The sequence below is a fragment of the Hyla sarda genome, chromosome 8, assembly GCF_029499605.1.
Source record: "Hyla sarda isolate aHylSar1 chromosome 8, aHylSar1.hap1, whole genome shotgun sequence".
In the NCBI taxonomy this organism is placed as follows: Eukaryota; Metazoa; Chordata; class Amphibia; order Anura; family Hylidae; genus Hyla; species Hyla sarda.
The window spans coordinates 118,098,070-118,114,515 of record NC_079196.1 but is presented as its reverse complement, the minus strand read 5'-3'; the positions used below and the strand labels follow the sequence as shown (position 1 = coordinate 118,114,515).

At 44.9% G+C, this 16,446-nt stretch overlaps 9 pseudogenes; all 9 read right to left on the bottom strand.

The window, feature by feature from the left end:
• Positions 1-2,246: 2,246 nt before the first annotated feature.
• On the bottom strand, positions 2,247-2,512 carry LOC130289176 (U2 spliceosomal RNA; annotated as a pseudogene).
• A 1,468-nt stretch (positions 2,513-3,980) lies between these two features.
• LOC130289612 (U2 spliceosomal RNA) lies at positions 3,981-4,245 on the bottom strand (annotated as a pseudogene).
• Positions 4,246-5,705: 1,460 nt separating this feature from the next.
• LOC130288144 (U2 spliceosomal RNA) lies at positions 5,706-5,970 on the bottom strand (annotated as a pseudogene).
• A 1,473-nt stretch (positions 5,971-7,443) lies between these two features.
• On the bottom strand, positions 7,444-7,709 carry LOC130288359 (U2 spliceosomal RNA; annotated as a pseudogene).
• Positions 7,710-9,167: 1,458 nt separating this feature from the next.
• On the bottom strand, positions 9,168-9,431 carry LOC130289592 (U2 spliceosomal RNA; annotated as a pseudogene).
• Positions 9,432-10,890: 1,459 nt separating this feature from the next.
• On the bottom strand, positions 10,891-11,154 carry LOC130287454 (U2 spliceosomal RNA; annotated as a pseudogene).
• A 1,466-nt stretch (positions 11,155-12,620) lies between these two features.
• LOC130287453 (U2 spliceosomal RNA) lies at positions 12,621-12,884 on the bottom strand (annotated as a pseudogene).
• Positions 12,885-14,349: 1,465 nt separating this feature from the next.
• On the bottom strand, positions 14,350-14,613 carry LOC130287668 (U2 spliceosomal RNA; annotated as a pseudogene).
• A 1,470-nt stretch (positions 14,614-16,083) lies between these two features.
• LOC130288358 (U2 spliceosomal RNA) lies at positions 16,084-16,349 on the bottom strand (annotated as a pseudogene).
• Positions 16,350-16,446: the final 97 nt, after the last annotated feature.

The following is a 16,446-nucleotide window of genomic DNA, read 5'->3' as shown; positions in this document are numbered from 1 at the left end:
TCCGGTATGATGGGGGTGCTAATGGCAGGAGAATGATCCTGCTGATGGATGATGGGGGTGCTAATGGCAGGAGAATGATACTGCTGATGGATGATGGGGGTGTAGCATCCCCATCATACATCAATAACACCCTCATCATACATTAGGAGGATCATCCTCCTGCAAGTGCCCCCCCCCCACATCATCCAGGATGATGGGGGTGCAGCATCCACATCATACATCAGTAGCATCCTCATCATGCATCAGCAGGATAATCCTCCTGGCAGTGGTGCTCCCATCATCCGGTATGATGGGGGTGCTAATGGCAGGAGGATGATTATGCTGATGGATGATGGGGGTGCTAATGGCAGGAGAATGTTCCTGCTGATGGATGATGGGGGTGCTTCACCCCATCATTCATCAGTAGCACCCTCATCATACATCAGTAACACCCTCATCATACATCAGCAGGATAATCCTCCTGGCAGTGGCGCCCCCATCATCCGGTATGATGGGGGTGCTAATGGCAGGAGGATGATTATGCTGATGGATGATGGGGGTGCTAATGGCAGGAGAATGATCCTGCTGATGGATGATGGGGGTGCTTCACCCCATCATTCATCAGTAGCACCCTCATCATACATCAGTAACACCCTCATCATACATCAGCAGGATAATCCTCCTGGCAGTGGCGCCCCCATCATCCGGTATGATGGGGGTGCTAATGGCAGGAGGATGATTATGCTGATGGATGATGGGGGTGCTAATGGCAGGAGAATGATCCTGCTGATGGATGATGGGGGTGCTTCACCCCATCATTCATCAGTAGCACCCTCATCATACATCAGCAGGATAATCCTCCTGGCAGTGGCGCCCCCATCATCTGGTATGATGGGGGTGCAAATGGCAGGAGGATGATCCTGCTGATGGATGATGGGGGTGCAGCACCTCATCATCATACATCAGTAGCATCCTCATCATACATTAGGAGGATCATCCTCCTGCCAGTGGCACCCCCCAGAGCCTAAGCACCCCCTTTCCCCCTACGGTAGTACCTTACAGGGGTCAGATGCACCCCAGTCTCCCGAGTCCCTTGTGCTGGCTAAGGCTTTCTTCAAGTGTGATGGCTTGCAGCGCTTGCTGTCGCAGTGTCGCTAAAGTTCCGAATGGCAGTGGAAGTGCTGAATGAATTGCCAGAGGCTGCACTCTGGTCCTACTTTTATTCCTATCCAGCAGCAGGTGCAGACCAGGTGGGGGGGAGAGTCCCAGCCATCATGTCGCCGTACAGCAGCGGCGGACCGGTGGTGGCAGCCATGCTGTCTGTGGTGCTGTAATGGACCAGGTGGATTGCTAGGCATCGCGCCGCCCGCCTAGGTGGTGGCCTTGGGAGTTGGTGCTGGCAGACGTGGTCTTGGACATTGAGCCGGGCGCCATGCTGACGCGTGCTGCGCTACTGCGGCCGCAGCTGTACGCACACGGCGGGCGGGCGGAAAGTGGTGCTGGCGGCTGTGGTCTGGTCTCTGGAGTCAAGTAATCACCTTAGTAAACGGGGGGGGGGGGGGTGCTGGCGGCTGCGGTCCGGAGTCAAGTAATCACCCTAGTAAACGGGGGGGGGGTGCTGGCGGCTGTGGTCCGGAGTAAAGTAATCACCCTAGTAAACGGGGGGGGGGGGGGGGTGCTGGCGGCTGTGGTCCGGAGTCAAGTAATAACCCTAGTAAACGGGGGGGGGGGGGGGTTCGGGGTGCTGGCGGACGTGGTGTCACCCCTCAAGGTTGGTGACACCCGGTGCGGTCCGCACCCCCCGCACCCCGGTAGCAACGCCACTGACTCCATTGCAACATTGGTTGTGAGCAGCAGTTTCTAAAAACAAATGCCTCATGGCGGATTTCCCATCCATCAATGGATGGTAAATTTTGTTTTTATCATTCACTGACCACAGAAACCAATGCATGGTCAAGCAACAGCAATGACACACCCTTGTGTATAGGCATGAGACCCTCATGTCATTTAACAGGATTCAGCACCACCCACAAGACAGCTACCTGTCATGTCATGTCAAACCTGCACAGGTGTGCTAGATTATTATTATTTAGTTTTATTTTATTTTTTTACACCAATCAGTGTGCAAACATGGTCATTAAAACGCTAAATGAATAGACGTTCATAAACCAGTCAGTGCAACTCATCATTTTGGTCTCCAATTCTCAAACTCAAATTCTCACCCACGGAGGATTAAATGAGAATCTTTCTTGTTTAACACTGGAATGGGGTGGTGCACTGTTCACTACCCAAAGATACTGCCACATCGGGTCAATGCATAGGGCGACAGAAGCAAGCTTCCAAATCAGCTCCCTTTCTCAAAAATCCATTTAATTTATGGTTCCCAGATAGGGAACGTATGTATCAGTATGTGCTCACAAGTCACCCAAGTGCAAGTATTCACACAAAAAAAAAAACGTGCCTCAGGATGTGATCTGTCGCAAGATCCTTTCTTTTTTTACACTTGATCTAAGCCAAAAGGCCTAGAGGGGATAACCGGGAAAGGGGTGGACCCAACCATGTCCCCTTCATGAGCACTCACATTACTCATAGGAATGGAAGGAAGGCTGGCAGCCAACCAGCCTCCCATACACTTTCTGGGTGGGTGGCAGTCAGCCACCCATACATACATACAGCACAGGCTAAACCCACATCATCACTTAAAAAAAGGACAGGCGACCATTGCACTCTGATGGAGCATTCAGCAATGCAATCCATAGCCTGGCTTTTGCCTGAACCCCCATCACTCCTCCTCTTGCATATAAGACAATATTTCAGATCTGCATATGAAAACAACACGCCTACCTTTGTTGCACATAGCTGCCTGCCTGTCTCTAGTTACCCCACTGGCTGTAGCTGCGTCCCTTCCGACATGGAATAACACCAACTGTAACGATAAACTGAAAATTAACAGTATAAACCTGCATCATTTTGGACTCTGGTATTTGCTGAATCCGGGTGACCTGACAATCGATGGTGGTGCCGCTGGTGATTCTGGCCTTCTTGGAATCTGTTGGGCCTATGTGTTAGCTCACACATCACTTGGGTATCCATGGTAACTACCACAACATGTTCATCTGCAGTTTACATCTAGCCCGTGGCATTGAATGGCATTTTAAAAGTGCTAAGGGTCCTGGTGCAATAATCCTCCCATGAGGATCAGCCTCAACGGCTTTGTAGATCGCACTCATGTCAGCAACTCCATATACATTTTTTTTTCTTCATGCTTCTTTCTTCATCCTTTTTTCTTTCTGTCATTCAGACTTTCATTCATTCGATCTCTCTCACTCACTTGCTTTAACTCATTTGTTCTCACTCACTCACTCACTCACTCAATCACTCACTCACTCATTCACTCTCACTCACTCTCACTCTCTCACTCACTCGCTCACTAAGTCAGTCTCTCTCTCTCTCTCTCTTTTTCTTTTTATATATATTTTTTTCCGTCTTCTTCTTCTTCTTCTTCTTCAGACCCTGTCATAGCACTAATGCCTTTCCAATACCACCAGCAGATGGAGACACTCCATTGCAACATTGGTTTTAGAGCAGCAGTTTCTAAAAACAAATGCCTCATGGCGGATTTCCCATCCATCAATGGATGGTAAATTTTGTTTTTATCATTCACTGACCACAGAAACCAATGCATGGTCAAGCAACAGCAATGACACACCCTTGTGTATAGGCATGAGACCCTCATGTCATTTAACAGGATTCAGCACCACCCACAAGACAGCTACCTGTCATGTCATGTCAAACCTGCACAGGTGTGCTAGATTATTATTATTTCGTTTTATTTTATTTTTTTACACCAATCAGTGTGCAAACATGGTCATTAAAACGCTAAATGAATAGACGTTCATAAACCAGTCAGTGCAACTCATCATTTTGGTCTCCAATTCTCAAACTCAAATTCTCACCCACGGAGGATTAAATGAGAATATTTCTTGTTTAACACTGGAATGGGGTGGTGCACTGTTCACTACCCAAAGATACTGCCACATCGGGTCAATGCATAGGGCGACAGAAGCAAGCTTCCAAATCAGCTCCCTTTCTCAAAAATCCATTTAATGTATGGTCCCCAGATAGGGAACGTATGTATCAGTATGTGATCACAAGTCACCCAAGTGCAAGTATTCACACAAAAAAAAACCGTGCCTCAGGATGTGATCTGTCGCAAGATCCTTTCTTTTTTTACACTTGATCTAAGCCAAAAGGCCTAGAGGGGATAACCGGGAAAGGGGTGGACCCAACCATGTCCCCTTCATGAGCACTCACATTACTCATAGGAATGGAAGGAAGGCTGGCAGCCAACCAGCCTCCCATACACTTTCTGGGTGGGTGGCAGTCAGCCACCCATACATACATACAGCACAGGCTAAACCCACATCATCACTTAAAAAAAGGACAGGCGACCATTGCACTCTGATGGAGCATTTAGCAATGCAATCCATAGCCTGGCTTTTGCCTGAACCCCCATCACTCCTCCTCTTGCATATAAGACAATATTTCAGATCTGCATATGAAAACAACACGCCTACCTTTGTTGCACATAGCTGCCTGCCTGTCTCTAGTTACCCCACTGGCTGTAGCTGCGTCCCTTCCGACATGGAATAACACCAACTGTAACGATAAACTGAAAATTAACAGTATAAACCTGCATCATTTTGGACTCTGGTATTTGCTGAATCCGGGTGACCTGACAATCGATGGTGGTGCCGCTGGTGATTCTGGCCTTCTTGGAATCTGTTGGGCCTATGTGTTAGCTCACACATCACTTGGGTATCCATGGTAACTACCACAACATGGTCATCTGCAGTTTACATCTAGCCCGTGGCATTGAATGGCATTTTAAAAGTGCTAAGGGTCCTGGTGCAATAATCCTCCCATGAGGATCAGCCTCAACGGCTTTGTAGATTGCACTCATGTCAGCAACTCCATATACATTTTTTTTTCTTCATGCTTCTTTCTTCATCCTTTTTTCTTTCTGTCATTCAGACTTTCATTCATTCGATCTCTCTCACTCACTTGCTTTAACTCATTTGTTCTCACTCACTCACTCACTCAATCACTCACTCACTCATTCACTCTCACTCACTCTCACTCTCTCACTCACTCGCTCACTAAGTCAGTCTCTCTCTCTCTCTCTCTTTTTCTTTTTATATATATTTTTTTCCGTCTTCTTCTTCTTCTTCTTCAGACCCTGTCATAGCACTAATGCCTTTCCAATACCACCAGCAGATGGAGACACTCCATTGCAACATTGGTTGTGAGCAGCAGTTTCTAAAAACAAATGCCTCATGGCGGATTTCCCATCCATCAATGGATGGTAAATTTTGTTTTTATCATTCACTGACCACATAAACCAATGCATGGTCAAGCAACAGCAATGACACACCCTTGTGTATAGGCATGAGACCCTCATGTCATTTAACAGGATTCAGCACCACCCACAAGACAGCTACCTGTCATGTCATGTCAAACCTGCACAGGTGTGCTAGATTATTATTATTTAGTTTTATTTTATTTTTTTACACCAATCAGTGTGCAAACATGGTCATTAAAACGCTAAATGAATAGACGTTCATAAACCAGTCAGTGCAACTCATCATTTTGGTCTCCAATTCTCAAACTCAAATTCTCACCCACGGAGGATTAAATGAGAATCTTTCTTGTTTAACACTGGAATGGGGTGGTGCACTGTTCACTACCCGAAGATACTGCCACATCGGGTCAATGCATAGGGCGACAGAAGCAAGCTTCCAAATCAGCTCCCTTTCTCAAAAATCCATTTAATTTATGGTCCCCAGATAGGGAACGTATGTATCAGTATGTGCTCACAAGTCACCCAAGTGCAAGTATTCACACAAAAAAAAAACGTGCCTCAGGATGCGATCTGTCGCAAGATCCTTTCTTTTTTTACACTTGATCTAAGCCAAAAGGCCTAGAGGGGATAACCGGGAAAGGGGTGGACCCAACCATGTCCCCTTCATGAGCACTCACATTACTCATAGGAATGGAAGGAAGGCTGGCAGCCAACCAGCCTCCCATACACTTTCTGGGTGGGTGGCAGTCAGCCACCCATACATACATACAGCACAGGCTAAACCCACATCATCACTTAAAAAAAGGACAGGCGACCATTGCACTCTGATGGAGCATTTAGCAATGCAATCCATAGCCTGGCTTTTGCCTGAACCCCCATCACTCCTCCTCTTGCATATAAGACAATATTTCAGATCTGCATATGAAAACAACACGCCTACCTTTGTTGCACATAGCTGCCTGCCTGTCTCTAGTTACCCCACCGGCTGTAGCTGCGTCCCTTCCGACATGGAATAACACCAACTGTAACGATAAACTGAAAATTAACAGTATAAACCTGCATCATTTTGGACTCTGGTATTTGCTGAATCCGGGTGACCTGACAATCGATGGTGGTGCCGCTGGTGATTCTGGCCTTCTTGGAATCTGTTGGGCCTATGTGTTAGCTCACACATCACTTGGGTATCCATGGTAACTACCACAACATGGTCATCTGCAGTTTACATCTAGCCCTAGAAGTGGCATTGAATGGCATTTTAAAAGTGCTAAGGGTCCTGGTGCAATAATCCTCCCATGAGGATCAGCCTCAACGGCTTTGTAGATTGCACTCATGTCAGCAACTCCATATACATTTTTTTTTCTTCATGCTTCTTTCTTCATCCTTTTTTCTTTCTGTCATTCAGACTTTCATTCATTCGATCTCTCTCACTCACTTGCTTTAACTCATTTGTTCTCACTCACTCACTCACTCACTCACTCAATCACTCACTCACTCATTCACTCTCACTCACTCTCACTCTCTCACTCACTCGCTCACTAAGTCAGTCTCTCTCTCTCTCTCTCTTTTTCTTTTTATATATATTTTTTTCCGTCTTCTTCTTCTTCTTCTTCAGACCCTGTCATAGCACTAATGCCTTTCCAATACCACCAGCAGATGGAGACACTCCATTGCAACATTGGTTGTGAGCAGCAGTTTCTAAAAACAAATGCCTCATGGCGGATTTCCCATCCATCAATGGATGGTAAATTTTGTTTTTATCATTCACTGACCACAGAAACCAATGCATGGTCAAGCAACAGCAATGACACACCCTTGTGTATAGGCATGCGACCCTCATGTCATTTAACAGGATTCAGCACCACCCACAAGACAGCTACCTGTCATGTCATGTCAAACCTGCACAGGTGTGCTAGATTATTATTATTTAGTTTTATTTTATTTTTTTACACCAATCAGTGTGCAAACATGGTCATTAAAACGCTAAATGAATAGACGTTCATAAACCAGTCAGTGCAACTCATCATTTTGGTCTCCAATTCTCAAACTCAAATTCTCACCCACGGAGGATTAAATGAGAATCTTTCTTGTTTAACACTGGAATGGGGTGGTGCACTGTTCACTACCCGAAGATACTGCCACATCGGGTCAATGCATAGGGCGACAGAAGCAAGCTTCCAAATCAGCTCCCTTTCTCAAAAATCCATTTAATTTATGGTCCCCAGATAGGGAACGTATGTATCAGTATGTGCTCACAAGTCACCCAAGTGCAAGTATTCACACAAAAAAAAAAACGTGCCTCAGGATGCGATCTGTCGCAAGATCCTTTCTTTTTTTACACTTGATCTAAGCCAAAAGGCCTAGAGGGGATAACCGGGAAAGGGGTGGACCCAACCATGTCCCCTTCATGAGCACTCACATTACTCATAGGAATGGAAGGAAGGCTGGCAGCCAACCAGCCTCCCATACACTTTCTGGGTGGGTGGCAGTCAGCCACCCATACATACATACAGCACAGGCTAAACCCACATCATCACTTAAAAAAAGGACAGGCGACCATTGCACTCTGATGAAGCATTTAGCAATGCAATCCATAGCCTGGCTTTTGCCTGAACCCCCATCACTCCTCCTCTTGCATATAAGACAATATTTCAGATCTGCATATGAAAACAACACGCCTACCTTTGTTGCACATAGCTGCCTGCCTGTCTCTAGTTACCCCACTGGCTGTAGCTGCGTCCCTTCCGACATGGAATAACACCAACTGTAACGATAAACTGAAAATTAACAGTATAAACCTGCATCATTTTGGACTCTGGTATTTGCCGAATCCGGGTGACCTGACAATCGATGGTGGTGCCGCTGGTGATTCTGGCCTTCTTGGAATCTGTTGTGCCTATGTGTTAGCTCACACATCACTTGGGTATCCATGGTAACTACCACAACATGGTCATCTGCAGTTTACATCTAGCCCGTGGCATTGAATGGCATTTTAAAAGTGCTAAGGGTCCTGGTGCAATAATCCTCCCATGAGGATCAGCCTCAACGGCTTTGTAGATTGCACTCATGTCAGCAACTCCATATACATTTTTTTTTCTTCATGCTTCTTTCTTCATCCTTTTTTCTTTCTGTCATTCAGACTTTCATTCATTCGATCTCTCTCACTCACTTGCTTTAACTCATTTGTTCTCACTCACTCACTCACTCACTCAATCACTCACTCACTCATTCACTCTCACTCACTCTCACTCTCTCACTCACTCGCTCACTAAGTCAGTCTCTCTCTCTCTCTCTCTTTTTCTTTTTATATATATTTTTTTCCGTCTTCTTCTTCTTCAGACCCTGTCATAGCACTAATGCCTTTCCAATACCACCAGCAGATGGAGACACTCCATTGCAACATTGGTTGTGAGCAGCAGTTTCTAAAAACAAATGCCTCATGGCGGATTTCCCATCCATCAATGGATGGTAAATTTTGTTTTTATCATTCACTGACCACAGAAACCAATGCATGGTCAAGCAACAGCAATGACACACCCTTGTGTATAGGCATGAGACCCTCATGTCATTTAACAGGATTCAGCACCACCCACAAGACAGCTACCTGTCATGTCATGTCAAACCTGCACAGGTGTGCTAGATTATTATTATTTAGTTTTATTTTATTTTTTTACACCAATCAGTGTGCAAACATGGTCATTAAAACGCTAAATGAATAGACGTTCATAAACCAGTCAGTGCAACTCATCATTTTGGTCTCCAATTCTCAAACTCAAATTCTCACCCACGGAGGATTAAATGAGAATCTTTCTTGTTTAACACTGGAATGGGGTGGTGCACTGTTCACTCCCCGAAGATACTGCCACATCGGGTCAATGCATAGGGCGACAGAAGCAAGCTTCCAAATCAGCTCCCTTTCTCAAAAATCCATTTCATTTATGGTCCCCAGATAGGGAACGTATGTATCAGTATGTGCTCACAAGTCACCCAAGTGCAAGTATTCACACAAAAAAAAACGTGCCTCCGGATGCGATCTGTCGCAAGATCCTTTCTTTTTTTACACTTGATCTAAGCCAAAAGGCCTAGAGGGGATAACCGGGAAAGGGGTGGACCCAACCATGTCCCCTTCATGAGCACTCACATTACTCATAGGAATGGAAGGAAGGCTGGCAGCCAACCAGCCTCCCATACACTTTCTGGGTGGGTGGCAGTCAGCCACCCATACATACATACAGCACAGGCTAAACCCACATCATCACTTAAAAAAAGGACAGGCGACCATTGCACTCTGATGGAGCATTTAGCAATGCAATCCATAGCCTGGCTTTTGCCTGAACCCCCATCACTCCTCCTCTTGCATATAAGACAATATTTCAGATCTGCATATGAAAACAACACGCCTACCTTTGTTGCACATAGCTGCCTGCCTGTCTCTAGTTACCCCACTGGCTGTAGCTGCGTCCCTTCCGACATGGAATAACACCAACTGTAACGATAAACTGAAAATTAACAGTATAAACCTGCATCATTTTGGACTCTGGTATTTGCTGAATCCGGGTGACCTGACAATCGATGGTGGTGCCGCTGGTGATTCTGGCCTTCTTGGAATCTGTTGGGCCTATGTGTTAGCTCACACATCACTTGGGTATCCATGGTAACTACCACAACATGGTCATCTGCAGTTTACATCTAGCCCGTGGCATTGAATGGCATTTTAAAAGTGCTAAGGGTCCTGGTGCAATAATCCTCCCATGAGGATCAGCCTCAACGGCTTTGTAGATTGCACTCATGTCAGCAACTCCATATACATTTTTTTTTCTTCATGCTTCTTTCTTCATCCTTTTTTCTTTCTGTCATTCAGACTTTCATTCATTCGATCTCTCTCACTCACTTGCTTTAACTCATTTGTTCTCACTCACTCACTCACTCAATCACTCACTCACTCACTCATTCACTCTCACTCACTCTCACTCTCTCACTCACTCGCTCACTAAGTCAGTCTCTCTCTCTCTCTCTTTTTCTTTTTATATATATTTTTTTCCGTCTTCTTCTTCTTCTTCAGACCCTGTCATAGCACTAATGCCTTTCCAATACCACCAGCAGATGGAGACACTCCATTGCAACATTGGTTGTGAGCAGCAGTTTCTAAAAACAAATGCCTCATGGCGGATTTCCCATCCATCAATGGATGGTAAATTTTGTTTTTATCATTCACTGACCACAGAAACCAATGCATGGTCAAGCAACAGCAATGACACACCCTTGTGTATAGGCATGAGACCCTCATGTCATTTAACAGGATTCAGCACCACCCACAAGACAGCTACCTGTCATGTCATGTCAAACCTGCACAGGTGTGCTAGATTATTATTATTTAGTTTTATTTTATTTTTTTACACCAATCAGTGTGCAAACATGGTCATTAAAACGCTAAATGAATAGACGTTCATAAACCAGTCAGTGCAACTCATCATTTTGGTCTCCAATTCTCAAACTCAAATTCTCACCCACGGAGGATTAAATGAGAATCTTTCTTGTTTAACACTGGAATGGGGTGGTGCACTGTTCACTACCCGAAGATACTGCCACATCGGGTCAATGCATAGGGCGACAGAAGCAAGCTTCCAAATCAGCTCCCTTTCTCAAAAATCCATTTAATTTATGGTCCCCAGATAGGGAACGTATGTATCAGTATGTGCTCACAAGTCACCCAAGTGCAAGTATTCACACAAAAAAAAACGTGCCTCAGGATGCGATCTGTCGCAAGATCCTTTCTTTTTTTACACTTGATCTAAGCCAAAAGGCCTAGAGGGGATAACCGGGAAAGGGGTGGACCCAACCATGTCCCCTTCATGAGCACTCACATTACTCATAGGAATGGAAGGAAGGCTGGCAGCCAACCAGCCTCCCATACACTTTCTGGGTGGGTGGCAGTCAGCCACCCATACATACATACAGCACAGGCTAAACCCACATCATCACTTAAAAAAAGGACAGGCGACCATTGCACTCTGATGGAGCATTTAGCAATGCAATCCATAGCCTGGCTTTTGCCTGAACCCCCATCACTCCTCCTCTTGCATATAAGACAATATTTCAGATCTGCATATGAAAACAACACGCCTACCTTTGTTGCACATAGCTGCCTGCCTGTCTCTAGTTACCCCACTGGCTGTAGCTGCGTCCCTTCCGACATGGAATAACACCAACTGTAACGATAAACTGAAAATTAACAGTATAAACCTGCATCATTTTGGACTCTGGTATTTGCTGAATCCGGGTGACCTGACAATCGATGGTGGTGCCGCTGGTGATTCTGGCCTTCTTGGAATCTGTTGGGCCTATGTGTTAGCTCACACATCACTTGGGTATCCATGGTAACTACCACAACATGGTCATCTGCAGTTTACATCTAGCCCGTGGCATTGAATGGCATTTTAAAAGTGCTAAGGGTCCTGGTGCAATAATCCTCCCATGAGGATCAGCCTCAACGGCTTTGTAGATTGCACTCATGTCAGCAACTCCATATACATTTTTTTTTCTTCATGCTTCTTTCTTCATCCTTTTTTCTTTCTGCCATTCAGACTTTCATTCATTCGATCTCTCTCACTCACTTGCTTTAACTCATTTGTTCTCACTCACTCACTCACTCAATCACTCACTCACTCATTCACTCTCACTCACTCTCACTCTCTCACTCACTCGCTCACTAAGTCAGTCTCTCTCTCTCTCTCTCTTTTTCTTTTTATATATATTTTTTTCCGTCTTCTTCTTCTTCTTCTTCTTCTTCAGACCCTGTCATAGCACTAATGCCTTTCCAATACCACCAGCAGATGGAGACACTCCATTGCAACATTGGTTGTGAGCAGCAGTTTCTAAAAACAAATGCCTCATGGCGGATTTCCCATCCATCAATGGATGGTAAATTTTGTTTTTATCATTCACTGACCACAGAAACCAATGCATGGTCAAGCAACAGCAATGACACACCCTTGTGTATAGGCATGAGACCCTCATGTCATTTAACAGGATTCAGCACCACCCACAAGACAGCTACCTGTCATGTCATGTCAAACCTGCACAGGTGTGCTAGATTATTATTATTTAGTTTTATTTTATTTTTTTACACCAATCAGTGTGCAAACATGGTCATTAAAACGCTAAATGAATAGACGTTCATAAACCAGTCAGTGCAACTCATCATTTTGGTCTCCAATTCTCAAACTCAAATTCTCACCCACGGAGGATTAAATGAGAATCTTTCTTGTTTAACACTGGAATGGGGTGGTGCACTGTTCACTACCCGAAGATACTGCCACATCGGGTCAATGCATAGGGCGACAGAAGCAAGCTTCCAAATCAGCTCCCTTTCTCAAAAATCCATTTAATTTATGGTCCCCAGATAGGGAACGTATGTATCAGTATGTGCTCACAAGTCACCCAAGTGCAAGTATTCACACAAAAAAAAACGTGCCTCAGGATGCGATCTGTCGCAAGATCCTTTCTTTTTTTACACTTGATCTAAGCCAAAAGGCCTAGAGGGGATAACCGGGAAAGGGGTGGACCCAACCATGTCCCCTTCATGAGCACTCACATTACTCATAGGAATGGAAGGAAGGCTGGCAGCCAACCAGCCTCCCATACACTTTCTGGGTGGGTGGCAGTCAGCCACCCATACATACATACAGCACAGGCTAAACCCACATCATCACTTAAAAAAAGGACAGGCGACCATTGCACTCTGATGGAGCATTTAGCAATGCAATCCATAGCCTGGCTTTTGCCTGAACCCCCATCACTCCTCCTCTTGCATATAAGACAATATTTCAGATCTGCATATGAAAACAACACGCCTACATTTGTTGCACATAGCTGCCTGCCTGTCTCTAGTTACCCCACTGGCTGTAGCTGCGTCCCTTCCGACATGGAATAACACCAACTGTAATGATAAACTGAAAATTAACAGTATAAACCTGCATCATTTTGGACTCTGGTATTTGCTGAATCCGGGTGACCTGACAATCGAGGGTGGTGCCGCTGGTGATTCTGGCCTTCTTGGAATCTGTTGGGCCTATGAGTTAGCTCACACATCACTTGGGTATCCATGGTAACTACCACAACATGGTCATCTGCAGTTTACATCTAGCCCGTGGCATTGAATGGCATTTTAAAAGTGCTAAGGGTCCTGGTGCAATAATCCTCCCATGAGGATCAGCCTCAACGGCTTTGTAGATTGCACTCATGTCAGCAACTCCATATACATTTTTTTTTCTTCATGCTTCTTTCTTCATCCTTTTTTCTTTCTGTCATTCAGACTTTCATTCATTCGATCTCTCTCACTCACTTGCTTTAACTCATTTGTTCTCACTCACTCACTCACTCAATCACTCACTCACTCATTCACTCTCACTCACTCTCACTCTCTCACTCACTCGCTCACTAAGTCAGTCTCTCTCTCTCTCTCTCTCTTTTTCTTTTTATATATATTTTTTTCCGTCTTCTTCTTCTTCTTCTTCTTCAGACCCTGTCATAGCACTAATGCCTTTCCAATACCACCAGCAGATGGAGACACTCCATTGCAACATTGGTTGTGAGCAGCAGTTTCTAAAAACAAATGCCTCATGGCGGATTTCCCATCCATCAATGGATGGTAAATTTTGTTTTTATCATTCACTGACCACAGAAACCAATGCATGGTCAAGCAACAGCAATGACACACCCTTGTGTATAGGCATGAGACCCTCATGTCATTTAACAGGATTCAGCACCACCCACAAGACAGCTACCTGTCATGTCATGTCAAACCTGCACAGGTGTGCTAGATTATTATTATTTAGTTTTATTTTATTTTTTTACACCAATCAGTGTGCAAACATGGTCATTAAAACGCTAAATGAATAGACGTTCATAAACCAGTCAGTGCAACTCATCATTTTGGTCTCCAATTCTCAAACTCAAATTCTCACCCACGGAGGATTAAATGAGAATCTTTCTTGTTTAACACTGGAATGGGGTGGTGCACTGTTCACTACCCGAAGATACTGCCACATCGGGTCAATGCATAGGGCGACAGAAGCAAGCTTCCAAATCAGCTCCCTTTCTCAAAAATCCATTTAATTTATGGTCCCCAGATAGGGAACGTATGTATCAGTATGTGCTCACAAGTCACCCAAGTGCAAGTATTCACACAAAAAAAAACATGCCTCAGGATGCGATCTGTCGCAAGATCCTTTCTTTTTTTACACTTGATCTAAGCCAAAAGGCCTAGAGGGGATAACCGGGAAAGGGGTGGACCCAACCATGTCCCCTTCATGAGCACTCACATTACTCATAGGAATGGAAGGAAGGCTGGCAGCCAACCAGCCTCCCATACACTTTCTGGGTGGGTGGCAGTCAGCCACCCATACATACATACAGCACAGGCTAAACCCACATCATCACTTAAAAAAAGGACAGGCGACCATTGCACTCTGATGGAGCATTTAGCAATGCAATCCATAGCCTGGCTTTTGCCTGAACCCCCATCACTCCTCCTCTTGCATATAAGACAATATTTCAGATCTGCATATGAAAACAACACGCCTACCTTTGTTGCACATAGCTGCCTGCCTGTCTCTAGTTACCCCACTGGCTGTAGCTGCGTCCCTTCCGACATGGAATAACACCAACTGTAACGATAAACTGAAAATTAACAGTATAAACCTGCATCATTTTGGACTCTGGTATTTGCTGAATCCGGGTGACCTGACAATCGATGGTGGTGCCGCTGGTGATTCTGGCCTTCTTGGAATCTGTTGGGCCTATGTATTAGCTCACACATCACTTGGGTATCCATGGTAACTACCACAACATGGTCATCTGCAGTTTACATCTAGCCCGTGGCATTGAATGGCATTTTAAAAGTGCTAAGGGTCCTGGTGCAATAATCCTCCCATGAGGATCAGCCTCAACGGCTTTGTAGATTGCACTCATGTCAGCAACTCCATATACATTTTTTTTTCTTCATGCTTCTTTCTTCATCCTTTTTTCTTTCTGTCATTCAGACTTTCATTCATTCGATCTCTCTCACTCACTTGCTTTAACTCATTTGTTCTCACTCACTCACTCACTCACTCAATCACTCACTCACTCATTCACTCTCACTCACTCTCACTCTCTCACTCACTCGCTCACTAAGTCAGTCTCTCTCTCTCTCTCTCTTTTTCTTTTGATATATATTTTTTTCCGTCTTCTTCTTCTTCTACTTCTTCTTCAGACCCTGTCATAGCACTAATGCCTTTCCAATACCACCAGCAGATGGAGACACTCCATTGCAACATTGGTTGTGAGCAGCAGTTTCTAAAAACAAATGCCTCATGGCGGATTTCCCATCCATCAATGGATGGTAAATTTAGTTTTTATCATTCACTGACCACAGAAACCAATGCATGGTCAAGCAACAGCAATGACACACCCTTGTGTATAGGCATGAGACCCTCATGTCATTTAACAGGATTCAGCACCACCCACAAGACAGCTACCTGTCATGTCATGTCAAACCTGCACAGGTGTGCTAGATTATTATTATTTAGTTTTATTTTATTTTTTTACACCAATCAGTGTGCAAACATGGTCATTAAAACGCTAAATGAATAGACGTTCATAAACCAGTCAGTGCAACTCATCATTTTGGTCTCCAATTCTCAAACTCAAATTCTCACCCACGGAGGATTAAATGAGAATCTTTCTTGTTTAACACTGGAATGGGGTGGTGCACTGTTCACTACCCGAAGATACTGCCACATCGGGTCAATGCATAGGGCGACAGAAGCAAGCTTCCAAATCAGCTCCCTTTCTCAAAAATCCATTTAATTTATGGTCCCCAGATAGGGAACGTATGTATCAGTATGTGCTCACAAGTCACCCAAGTGCAAGTATTCACACAAAAAAAAAAACGTGCCTCAGGATGCGATCTGTCGCAAGATCCTTTCTTTTTTTACACTTGATCTAAGCCAAAAGGCCTAGAGGGGATAACCGGGAAAGGGGTGGACCCAACCATGTCCCCTTCATGAGCACTCACATTACTCATAGGAATGGAAGGAAGGCTGGCAGCCAACCAGCCTCCCATA